This window comes from Capricornis sumatraensis, chromosome 11, assembly GCF_032405125.1.
Source record: "Capricornis sumatraensis isolate serow.1 chromosome 11, serow.2, whole genome shotgun sequence".
Classification (NCBI taxonomy): domain Eukaryota; kingdom Metazoa; phylum Chordata; class Mammalia; order Artiodactyla; family Bovidae; genus Capricornis; species Capricornis sumatraensis.
This window is the reverse complement of record NC_091079.1, coordinates 13,975,280-13,989,038: the sequence shown is the minus strand read 5'-3', so window position 1 is coordinate 13,989,038 and position 13,759 is coordinate 13,975,280. Positions and strand designations below refer to the sequence as shown.

Below are 13,759 nucleotides of genomic sequence, written 5' to 3'. Positions count from 1 at the left end.
TAGAATTTCTTCCCTTCAATCCAGTGGCACTTTCTTGAAATTCTACATCATTGAAGTGTGAGAAATCCCACTTAGGTAGCAAGTCTGAGAGTTTGTCTGTGTGTGTGTGTGTGTTTGTGTATGTGTATGTGTGTGTGTGTGTGTGTGTGTGTGTGTGTTATTTCCCATCTTCAAAAGCTCCGTGTCTTTCCAAGCCATACAAGGTATTAACTATTTCCCAGTCTCTAGGAATCATCAGTATGATTTCATCAATCACATGGGATACTGTGATGACCTATTAAACTTGTAAGATGGCCAAGTTTTTTGAAGCGTACATTATACATAGCAAACCAGACAGCTGATGTTCCTCTGAGGCAAAATGGAAATATCCCTCATGAGAATCTATAAATGTTTAATATTTGTTGTCTTTAGTATGAATAGAGTGAAAACGTAATAAAAGCAAAAATATCACTATGAGATGAATTTAGTAACCATAGTAAGGAACTGAGAAGTAATCAACATGATATAATTTAACAAATATCCTCGAATTCCAGTTATTTTACATGGTAAGATTTATTTCTTTATCACACATAATCTGATGCAGATGATCCTAGTTTACTGAATTTCCTGAGTAGCTATAGCCACTCAGTTGATGTACTCATGGATCTAAGGTTTCTTCCATCACATGACCCTACCATTTTAGAGTACTTGACTTCAGTCCTGTAAGCAGAAAAAAAAAAAAAAAAAGATACAAGAGATTGTAATGACTGTTTTACATTAAGGACTAAATGTATTTTGCTTCATATTTCCTCACAGTTGACCACACAACCTGCATGGATAAAAGGAAGATGACAAAGCAACCATCCTATACGTTCAAGGGGCAAGTATAATAATTAGATTAAATACATTATTTAACACACCCCAATTAGGGTCAAAACTTAATTAAGCTCATAGGAAACACATGTCATTTTCCCCAAAGTATCAGATTTTCCATTGGGTTCAAAAGAGCCATGATAGAAATATTTTCAGGTTGAATTGATGGTTGAAAATTTGAGCAATTTTTTTTAGGAATGAAATTAGCTAAGTCATTAGTTAACTATTTTTAAAGGAAGGGTAAAATCACTAACTACCATTTAACCCTTGTCCTAAATAGAAATCAATATTTATATTGATATATACATATAAATATCAATATCCAGGTATAAGAAAAATTATTAAATGTTTTGAGAATATATTAATTATGACTATGAATTTTAGGGTAAGAAAAAGTGGTCACTATGGACATTTGGATTCACCTGTACCTAAAATATGTCATCCATGTAAAATCCATTTATACCTTTAGGCTTATGAGCTCTATGCACACCAGCAGGCCACTGTGTAGCTTTAGATACTCAAGTATTAATGGTATATTAGGACCAATATTTCATAGGAACCTGGAATATTAGGTCCATGAATCAAAGGATTTGAAGTGGTCAAACTGGAGATGGCAAGAGGGAACATCAACATTTTAAGAATCAGTGAACTAAAATGGACTGGGATGGGTGAATTTAACTTAGATGATCATTATATCTAGTACTGTGGGCAAGAATCACTTAGAAAAATTGGCGTAGCCTTCATAGTCAACAAAAAACGTCTGAAATGCAGTACTTGGATACAATCTCAAAAATGACAGAATGATTTCTGCTCATTTCAAAGGCAAATCATTCAGTATTACAGTAATCTGAGTCTATACTCTGACTAGTTATGCTGAATAAGCTGAAGCTGAATGGTTCTATGAAGATCTACAAGACTTTCTAGAACTAACACCCAAAATGGGCATCCTTTTCATTATAGGGGACTGAACTGGAAAAGTAAGAAGTCAAGAGATACCTGGAGTAACAAGCAAATTTGGCCTCAGAGTACAAAATGAACTCTGGTTCTGACCTTTGAACCAGGTCAAAAGCTAAGAGAGTTTTGCGAAAAGAACTCACTGGTCAGAAGCAAACACCCTCTTCCAACAACACAAGAGAAGATAATACACACTGACATCACTAGATGGTCAATACCAAAATCAGATTGATTATATTCTTTGAGAATATTGAGAAGCTCTATACAGTCAGAAAAACAAGACAGGGATCAGATTGTGGCCCAGATCATGAATCCTTAATGGAAAATTCAGACTGAAATTTAAGAAAGTAGGAGAAAGCACTAGACCATTCATGTATGAACTAAATCAAATCCCTTAAAATTATACAGTGAAAGTGGCAAATAGATTCAAGGGGTTAGATCTGATAAACAGAATGCCTGAAAAACTATAGATGGAGGTTCATGACATTGTACAGCAGGTAGTGATCAAAACCATTCTCAAAAAAAAAAAAAAAAGTAAAATGGTAGTCTGAGGAGGCCTTACACATAACTGAGAAAAGAAGAGAAGTGAAAGGCAAAGAAAAAGGGAGATATATGCATTTGAAAGCAGAGTTCCAAAGAAGAACAAGGAAAAATAAAAACAATAACAATATTAAAAAAAAATAAAAGACTTCTTCAGTGATCAACACAAAGAAACAGAGGAAAACAATAGAATGGGAAATACTAGAGATCTCTTCAAGAAATTTTTGCATATCAAGGGAATATTTCATGCAAAGATGGGCACAGTGAAGGATAGAAATGGTATGTACCTAACAGATGAAGAAGATATTGAGAAGAGGTGACAAGAATACACAAAGAACTATACAAAAAAGATCTTCATGACCCAGGTAACTAAGATGGTGTACTCACTCACCTAGAACCAGACATCCTGGAATATAAAGTCAAGTGGGCCTTATGAAGCATCACTATGAACAAAGCTAGTGGAGGTGATGGAGTTCCAGTTGAGCTATTTCAAATCCTAAAAGATGATGCTGTGAAAGTGCTGAACTCAATATGCCAGGAAATTTGGAAAACTCAGCAGTGGCTGCAGGACTGCAAAAGGTCAGTTTTCATTCCAATCCCACAGAAAGGCAGTGCTAAAGAATACTAAAACTATGCCAGAATTTCACTCATCTCACACGCTAGCTCAAAGTTCTCCAAGTCAGTCTTCAACAGTATGTGAACCATGAAATTCCAGTTGTTCAAGCTGGTTTTAGAAAAGGCAGAGGAATCAGAGATAAAATTGCCAACATCCATTGGATCAGTGAAAAAGCACAAGAGTCCCCCCAAATAATTCTATTTCTGCTTTATTGACTCTGCCAAAGCCTTTTACTGTGTGGATCACAACAAACTATGGAAAAATTTTTAAGAGATGGGAATACAAGACCACCTTACCTGCCTCCTGAGAAATCTGTATGCAGATCAAGAAGCAACAGTTAGGACTGGACATGACGGAACAACAGACTGGTTCCAAATCAGGAAAGGAGTATGTCAAGGCTGTATATTGTCACCCTGCTTATTTAACTTCTATGCAGTGTACATCATGTGAAAGGCCAGGCTGGATGAAGCAGAAGCTGGAATCAAGATTGCTAGGAGAAATATCAATAACCTCGGATATGCAGATGATACCATCTTTATGCCAGAAATCAAAGAACTAAAGAGCCTCTTGCTGGAAGTGAATGACAAGAGTGAAAAAGCTGGCTTAAAACTCAACATTTAGAAAGCTAAGATCATGGCATCTGGTACCATCACTTCATGGCAACTAGATGGGGAGACAGTGTAAATAGTGACAGACTTTATTTTGGGGGACTCCAAAATAACTGCAAATGGTGACTGCAGCCCTGAAATTGAAAGGCCCCTTGGAAGAAAAGTTATGACCAACCTAGACAGCATATTAAAAAGCAGAGATATTAATTTACCAAGAAAAGTCGATCTAGTCAAAGCTACAGTTTTTCATATGACTACAGTTTACAGTAGTCATATATGGTTGTGAGAGTTGAACTCTAAAGAAAGTTGAGCACCAAAGAATAGATGCTTTTGAACTGTGGTATCGGAGAAGACTCTTGAGAGTCCCTTGGACTTCAAGGAGACACAACCTATCAATCCTAAAGGAAACCAGTCCTGAAAATTCCTTGGAAAGGCTGATACTGAAGTTGAAACTCCAATACTTTGGCCACCCCATAGAATGAACTGACTCATTGGAAAAGATCCTGGTGCTGGAAATGATTTAAGGCGGAAGGAGAAAGGGATAACAGAGGATTAGATGGTTGAACGATATGATGTTCATCACTAATATGATGAACATGGGGTTGAGTAGCTCGAGGATTTGACAATACGCAGGGAAGGCTGGCGTGCTGCATTCCATGGGGTTGCAAAGAATCGGATATGACTGAGTGACTGAATTGAACTGAGACCAAATGTCCAATAATTCTCAACCATTCTGTATATTTTCCATTTCTCGAAGCTTTTATTAGACAAGTAAATAAATGCAATATCTTTGGTTCTTTTGTGCTAGCTTTGAATGAAACATCACAATATGGACATGTGGCATTGAGCTGTTATTGCTGTTTCTTTCCTGACATAGATATATGTCATGACACAGATAAATATATTTAAGGAAACATTTTGACTCTGTCTTCTAAGTACTAAGTCAGGCTCTTGTTAGCTATATTATATAATAAAACATAATCAGATTTTAATTTATTTACTATAGTAAAATAAATAAAATAAACTTTACTAATAGTAATATAAATAGTGAAATATACTATTAACAGTAATAGTAAAATAGGAAAACTTATAATAGTAAAATTTACTTTGATACATAAAGTAAATAATTCATTACAAAGTTACTTAATAATTATTTCCTATGGATTCATAATTAATTGAAATTTCTCAGAGACTTCCAAGGTTTTACTATTCTTGTATATTGGATGACTGGACATGTTCTTGTAGCCACATGTTAATCATATTAGCTTTGCTTCTTTTTAAACATTTCTATGTCTCTTATACCTGGACTCTGATGTTTGTGATTCATCCAGCCATACCAAAATCAGAGAGCCCATTTCAACTGAAACTCTTTAGTACATCATTCATGAATGCATTTTGTGCAGTCTGTGCTTTTCTTGTAGATCTCATCTTAAACATCCTGGTGAAGGGAATTTATTCTAATATCTCTCAGATAATATAAATAGGTAACATTTTAAATTAATATGTTAAAGTATATTCAGTATTTCTGTCTCTCTGAATTTGGAATTAGATATTTCTGAATCCCAGTATACTCTATCATGTGATTTCTATCTGTTCAATGTCATTTAATCAGCAAAATTGCATACAGGTTTACATTAGAAAACTGAGTCACCACAGCAGGGAGAAAGATCAAGATGGTATAGTAGGAAGACCCTGATTTCATCCACCCCTAACAAACACATCAAAAATGCATTTGCTTGTGGAGCAAAACAATCTGGAAATGAGCAAGAAGGCTATTCTACAATCGAAGCTGTAAGGAGATATTCACACAGAATCTTGTCAGACGTTGAGGAGAAGAAATTGTGTCTGAACTCACAACCCTAGCAGTCACAGAGAAGAGGGTGGGACTATAACAGGCATGAGGATCCACCCAGGGAAAAGACTGAAGCTCCATATGACTCACCAAGCGTGCCTCAGCATATGCCCCATCCTCTCTTGCTCTGGCACAGCTCTCCACTATAGTAAAGACCAATGTTGCCAAGGAGAGAGTACACACGTACAGAGAACAGAGCCAGCTCAGACCTGATAGGGCAAAGGCAGTTGTTGACAATTCTCACATGGAAGCAACTGATGGGGAACTGCCTGGGACTCTGACTGGCTTTCTTGGACTATTCCAGTGCACACCGTGGTCACATCAGGGGCCTGATTTAGTCTCTGTCGCCCCAGTGCTGTTGTCCACTAGATCAAAATTTCCATTGCTGGGACATTATGCATCTAGAGGGGTGTAGGCAGTTTTGCCCTTACTCTCAGGACTTCTGTTTCAGCACTTTGGACATCAATTTACCCCTGGTAGGGCACTTACAGTAACTGAGTAGAAAAGAAGCCCATTCTCACACCTGGTTCTGTCTCTAGTCTCTCCAACATCAGCCTCACCTCCCACCAAGGTGATAATCACCAGAAAATCCCAGGGAAAGATGTAAGCCACACTCACTTCAGATCCAGCTCTCCCACCAAAGCCAGTACGTACATGCAAACTGCATAGGGATGCTCCTACAGAAGGATACTCCTTCAAGGCAGGGGTAGTTGAATGCTTCACTTAATTTCATAGACATGGAGAAAGTTAAGAAAAATGAAAGGACAGAGGAGTTTGCTTCAAATGAAAGAAAACACACATACACACATACACACACACACAAAAAAAAACCTGAAAGAAGCAGAGATAATTCACCATTAAAAACATTAGTAATAAGGACACTAACTGAACTTGGAGAGAAACTAAATGAACCTAGGGAGAATTTTAGAAAGGAATTATAAATAAGGAAATAAATCACAAGGGAAGAGACTAAAATAACAAGAAAAGAACCAGAGAAGAATTACCAAAAAAATAAGAAAAAAGAACAAGCAACAAAATGGCAATAAGTACATAACAATTATGCCAATGAAAGAATATAAGGTGGCTGATTGGAAAGAAAATTTATACACTGTCCACAAGAGAGTTACTTCACAATTAAAACACAGTCTGAAACGAAATGAAAACATATACTTAATGAAAATGGAAATAAAAAGAAAATTGCAATGGCAACACATACCATACAAAGTAGACTTTAAAACAAAAGACCAAAAGGATATTTTTGTCTACAAGTTAACATATATACATCTAATATAGGAACACCTAAATATATAAAGCAAATGTTAACAGACACAAAGGGAAATTGACAATAATACAATAATAATAGGGACCCCTAATACCTCACTTCAGAGGACACATCATCGACAATGAAAGTCAGTAAGGCAACACTGACCTTACATATTATACCATTAATATTTCATAAATATATACAGGACATTCTACCTAAAAATAGCATACTGCATGTTACATTCAAGTATATTTCAAACACTCTCCAGGTAAGTCACATGCTAAATCACAAAACGAGGCTCAACAAATTTAAGAGGATATAAACTATATCAAACATTATTTCCAATTATAATGATATAAAATTATTGAATAGAAACAGCTTAAATAAAAAAATGGGAAAAGCAAAACCACATGGAAACTAACATGCTGCTAAGTTCTCAGTAAGTAAATGAAGAAATCAAAGAGGAAATTAGAAAATACCTTAAGACAGATGAAAACAAAAACAAAATCTAAGGGCACAGTTGAAGTTTTAAGAGGAAAGTTTATAGTGAAAGTCATATCTCAAGAAACATGAAATATTCCAGAGAGACAATGTAATCTACCATGTAAAAAATCAGAAAAAAAAAGAAAAAAACAAGGCTCAAAGTCAGTGAGAATAAGGAAATAGTAAAGATCACAGGGGAAATAAATAAAATGGAGACAAAAATATCAATAGAAAACACATGAAAATGAGACCTATTTTTTGACATGATAAACAAAATTGGTAAGCCAGACTTATCAATAAAAAAAGAAAAAAAGACAAAAAAAGAAATGAAAGAGAAGAAATTATAACCATAACACAGAGATACAAAAGTTCATCATAATAGCAAGAGTTATAGTGCAAAAAATTGGAAAGCTTAGAAAAAAAGGACAAATTTCGAGAAAAATACAATCTCCCAAGACTGAATCAAAAAGAAATAGATAATCTGACCATGCCAACCAATAGTAGTGAAATTGAATCATTAATTGAACAACTCCCAGAAAACAAAAGTCCAGTACCTGATGGCCTCACAGGGGAATTCTACCAAACATATGAAGAAAAGTTAATACCCATCCTTCCCAAACTATACCAAATAACTGAAAACAAAGGAATACTCCAAAATAAATTCTACAAGGCCATTGTTACCTAGATACCAAACCCAGGCAAAGACGCTATAATAAAAGAAAATTACAGGCCAAGGCATCTGATGAATATAGGTACAAAACTGCTCAACAAAATATTAGCAAACTGAATTCAGCAATATATAAAAATGATCATAATCATAATCAAGTGGGATTTTATTCCAGGAACATAAAGATGGTTCAATAGCTGCAAGTCAATCTATTTTAGAAATCACATTAAAGAAAGGAAAGACAACCACATGGTCATCTCAGTAGACTCACAGAAAGCATTTGGCAAAATTCAATATTCATTCCTATTAAGAAAAACTGTCATAAAATTGGATATGAAGGGAACAAATCTCAGCATAGGACCTTTCTTGTGGCTCAGTGGTAAAAATTATACATATAAAGCAGGAGACACAGGTCCAATCCCTGGGTCTGGAAGATCCCCTGGAGAAGGAAATGGCAATCCACTCCAGTATTCTTACCTGGGAAATCCCATAGACAGAGGAGACTGCCGGGCTACTCTTCTTAGAGATAGAGATGACTCAACAACTAAACAACAAAAGTAACAACAATCTCAACATAAAGGGACCATATGTTACAAACCCACAGCAAACATCATACTCTATGTTTAAAAGCTAAAAGCTTTTTCTTTAAAATCAGGAACATGAAAAGGATGCCCACTCTCACCACTTCTATTTAACATAGTATTGGAAGATCTAGTCAGAAATCAATCACACACACAAAAAGAATCACCCAAGTTGGGAGGGAGGACATAAACTATCACTATTTACAAATGACATGATACTATATACAAAAATCCTGAAGTCTCCATCAAAATACTATTAGAAAAAAACAAATATTCAATAAAGTTGCAGGACACAAGATTAATATATAGTAGGCAATGGTTTTTCTATACACTAACACTTAATTAACCAAAAGAGAAGGCGAGAACAAATCTTCATTTAAATCCCATTGAAAAGAATAAAATACCTAGGAATATCATCTGGAGGTTTAATAAAATCCCTATCAAAATACCTATGACATTTTTCATAGAACTAGATCAAACAGCCTTCTAATATATCAGTTCAGTTCAGTTCAGTCGCTCAGTCATGTCTGACTCTGAGACCCCATGAATGGCAGCACACCAGGGCTCCCTGTCCATCAGCAACTCCCGGAGTTCACTCAGATTCATGTCCATCGAGTTAGTGATGCCATCCAGCCATCACATCTTCTGTCATCCCCTTCTCCTCTTGCTCCCAATCCCTCCCAGAATAAAAGTCTTTTCCAATGAGTCAAGTCTTTGCATGAGGTGGCCAAAGAACTGGAGTTTCAGCTTTAGTATCATTCTTTCCAAAGAAATCCCAGGGCTGATCTCCTTCAGAATGGACTGGTTGGATCTCCTTGCAGTCCAAGGGACTCTCAAGAGTCTTCTCCAACACCACAGTTCAAAAGCATCAATTCTTTGGTGCTCAGCCTTCTTCACAGTCCAGCTCTCACATCCATACATGACCACAGGAAAAACCATAGCCTTGACTAGACGGACCTAAGTCAGCAAAATAACGTATCTGCTTTTGAATATGCTATCTAGATTGTTCATAACTTTTCTTCCAAGGAGTAAACATCTTTTAATTTCATGGCTGCAGTCACCATCTGTACTTATTTTGAAGTTCAAAAAAATAAAGTCTGACACTGTTTCCACTGTTTCCCCATCTATTTCCCATGAAGTGATGGGACCGGATGCCATGAAATTAGTTTTCTGAATGTTGAGCTTTAAGCCAACTTTTTCACTCTTGTCTTTCACTTTCATCAAGAGGCTTTTTAGTTCCTCTTCACTTTCTGCCATAAGGGTGGTGTCGTCTGCATATCGGAGGTGATTGATATTTCTCCTGGCAATCTTGATTCCAGCTTGTGTTTCTTCCAGTCCAGCATTTCTCATGATGTACTCTGCATAGAAGTTAAATAAGCAGAGTGACAATATACAGCCTTGACGTACTCCTTTTCCTATTTGGAACCAGTCTGTAGTTCCATGTCCCATTCTAACTGTTGCTTCCTGACCTGCATACAGATTTCTCAACAGGCAGGTCAGGTGGTCTGGTGTTCCCATCTCTCTCAGAATTTTCCACAGTTTATTGTGATCCACACAGTCAAAGACTTTGGCATTGTCAATAAAGCAGAAATAGATGTTTTTCTGGAACTCTCTTGCTTTTTCCATGATCCAGAGGATGTTGGCAAATTGAACTCTGGTTCCTCTGCCTTTTCTAAAACCAGCTTGAACATCAGGAAGTTCACGGTTCATGTATTGCTGAGGCCTGGCTTGGAGAATTTTGAGCATTACCTTACTAGCACGTGAGATGAGTGCAATTGTGGGGTAGTTTGAGCATTCTTTGGCATTGCCTTTATTTGGGATTGAAATGAAAACTGATCTTTTCCAGTCCTGTGGCCACAGCTGAGTTTTCCAAACTTGCTGGCATATTGAGTGTAGCACTTTCTCAGGATCATCTTTCAGGATTTGAAATAGCTCAACTGGAATGCCATCGCCCCCACTGGCTTTGTTCGTAGTGATGCTTTCTAAGGCCCACTTGATTTCACATTCTAGGATGTCTGGCTCCAGATGAGTGATCACATCATCGTGATTATCCGGGTCATGAAGATGTTTTCTGTACAGTTATTCTGTGTATTCTTTTCAGCAGAATATCTGAAGATATTCTTGTGTATTCTTGCCAGAAGAATATTAAGAATATTTTTCCTAATACCATATGCTTCTGTTAGATCCATAACATTTCTGTGCTTTATCAAGCCCATCATTGCAGGAAAGGTTCCCTTGGTATCTCTAATTTTCTTGAAGAGATCTCTAGTCTTTCCCATTCTGTTGTTTTCCTCTATTTCTTTGCATTGATCACTGAAGAAGGCTTTCTTATCTCTTCTTGCTATTCTTTCAAACTCTGCATTCAGATGCTTATATCTTTCCTTTTCTCCTTTGCTTTTCACCTCTCTTCTTTCCAGAGCTATTTGTAAGGCCTCCCTAGACAGCCATTTTGCTTTTTTGCATTTCTTTTCCATGGGGATGGTCTTGATCCCTGTCTTCTGTACAATGTCACAAACCTCAGTCCATAGTTCATCAGGCACTATATATATCAGATCTAGGCTCTTAAATCTATTTCTCACTTCCACTGTATAATCATAAGGGATTTGATTTAGGTCATACCTAAATGGTCTAGCAGTTTTCCCTACTTTCTTCAATTGGAGTCTGAATTTGGCAATAAGGAGTTCATAATCTGAGCCACAGTCAGCTCCTGGTCTTGTTTTCATTGACTGTATAGAGCTTTTCCATCTTTGGCTGCAGAGAATATAATCAATCTGATTTTGGTGTTGACCATCTGGTGATATCCATGTGTAGAGTCTTCTCTTGTGTTGTTGGAAGAGGGTGTTTGTTATGACCAGTGCATTTTCTTGGCAAAACTTTATTAGTCATTGCCCTGCCTCATTCCATATTCCAAGGCCAAATTTGCCTGTTACTCCAGGTGTTTCTTGACTTCCTACTTTTGCATTCCAGTCTCCTAGAATGAAAAGGCCATCTTTTTTGGGTGTTAGTTCTAAAAGGTCTTGTAAGTCTTCATTGAACTGTTCAGCTTCAGCTTCTTCAGCATTACTGGTTGGGGTATAGACTTGGATTACTGTGATATTGAATGGTTTGCCTTGGAGATGAACAGAGATCATTCTGTCATTTTGAGATTGGATCCAAGTACTGTATTTTGGACTCTTTTGTTGACCATGATGGATATTCCATTTCTTCTGAGGGATTCCTTCCCACAGTAGTAGATATAATGGTCATCTGAGTTAAATTAACCCATTCCAGTCCATTTTAGTTCGCTGATCCCTAGAATGTTGATGTTCACTCTTACCATCTTTTGTTTGACCACATCCAATTTGCCTTGATTCATGGATCTGACATTCCAGGTCCCTATGCAATATTGTTCTTTACAGCATCGGACCTTGCTTTTATCACCAATCACATCCACAGCTGGGTATTGTTTTTGCTTTGGCTCCGTCCCTTCATTATTTCTAGAGTTATTTCTCCATTGATCTCCAGTAGCATATTGGGCACCTTATGACCTGGAGAGTTCCTCTTTCAGTATCCTGTCATTTTGCCTTTTCATACTGTTCATGGGGTTCTCAAGGCAAGAATACTGAAGTGGTTTGCCTTTCCCTTCTCCAGTGGACCACATTCTGTCAGACCTCTCCACCATGGCCTGCCCGTCTTGGGTCACCCCACGGACATGGCTTAGTTTCATTGAGTTAGACAAGGCTGTGGTCCTAGTGTGATTAGATTGAGTAGTTTTCTGTGAGTATGGTTTCAGTGTGTCTGACCTCTGATGCCCTTTGCAACACCTACCATCTTACCTGGGTTTGTCTTACTTTGGGCATGGGGTATCTCTTCATGGCTGTCTCAGCAAAGTGCAGCTGCTGCTCCTTACCTTGAATGAGTGGTATCTCCTCACCACTCCCCTTCCTGACCTTCAGTGCGGGATCGCTCCTCTAGGCCCTCCTGCACCCCCACAGCCACCACTCCTTGGATGTGGGGTTGAACAAAATACAATAGTTAAAGCAATTGCGTCCCCCAGTAGACAAAGCAATCCTGAGAAAAATGGACATAGCTGGAGGTATCACACTGTTTGAGTTCATATTATATTACAAAGCTACAGTAATCAAAGCAGTATGGCACTAACACAAAAAGAGACAGATAGATAAATGGAACAAAATAGAGAGCCCAGAAATAAATCCACACATATAGAGTCAATTAACCTATGACAAAGAACTCAGAAACATATAATGAGGAAAGGAAGCTTCCCTAACAAAGTGCTGCTGGGAAAATTGGAGAGCTATAGTAAAGGAATAAAATTCAAATATTTTATCACATTAAATAGAAAACCGTGAAATGAATTTAAGTCCTAAATGTAAGACTAGAAACTCTGAAACTCCTAGAAGAAAACATAGAACATCCTTTGACATAAGCTGTATATGTATACACACACACACAGACACACAGACACACGCACTCACACACATGCACACACACACACATATAGCTCTGTATCCTTAGGCAAATGACACAAAAACAAAAATAATCATACAAGACAAAATTAAACTTAAAGATTTTTCAAAACAAAGGAAACCATCAGGGAAATGAAACTACAAGCTAATGAATGACAGAAAATACCTGAAAATAATATATCCAATCAGGCTTCTCTGTCCATAGAATTCTCCAGGCAAGAATCCTCATGTGGGTAGACATTCCCTTCTCTGAGGTTACCTTTCTGACTCAGCGATTGAACCTGGGTCTCCTGCATTGCAGACAAATTCTTAATATCTGAGCCAAAAGGGAAGCCCATGACTGACAGATTCTTGATATTCAAAATCTATAAACCACTCATATAACTCAATGTCACTGAAATAACTCTTCAAAAAATGTACAGAGAACCTAAATAGACATTTTTCCAAAGAAAATATACAGATGGCCTAAAGACACATTACATTATACTCAACATCTTGAATCAACATGGAAATACAAACTGAATTCCCAATGAGATCTTACTTCATACCAGTCAGAATGGATACCATCAAATATATACATATATCACTAGTAGCAAATGTTGGGGAGGATGTGAAGAAAGAGGAAAACTTGTGCACCGCTGGTAGGAATGTAAATTGGTTTAACCACTATGAAAATAGTATGAAGGTACCTCAATAACTAAAAATGGAATTAGCATAGGATCCAGTAATTCCTGAGTATATATCTGAAGAGAATGAAAACACATTAAGAAGAGAAACATGCAGCAGTATCTTCACCAAAGTATTATTTACAATAGCAAATGGAGGCAAACTAAATTCTCATCAATGGATGAATGGATAAAGAAAATTATATATAAT

At 37.0% G+C, this 13,759-nt stretch overlaps 1 pseudogene; it reads right to left on the bottom strand.

Moving 5' to 3' along the window:
• Positions 1 to 11,041: 11,041 nt before the first annotated feature.
• On the bottom strand, positions 11,042 to 12,271 carry LOC138088723 (craniofacial development protein 2-like; annotated as a pseudogene).
• Between the last annotated feature and the right edge of the window lie 1,488 nt (positions 12,272 to 13,759).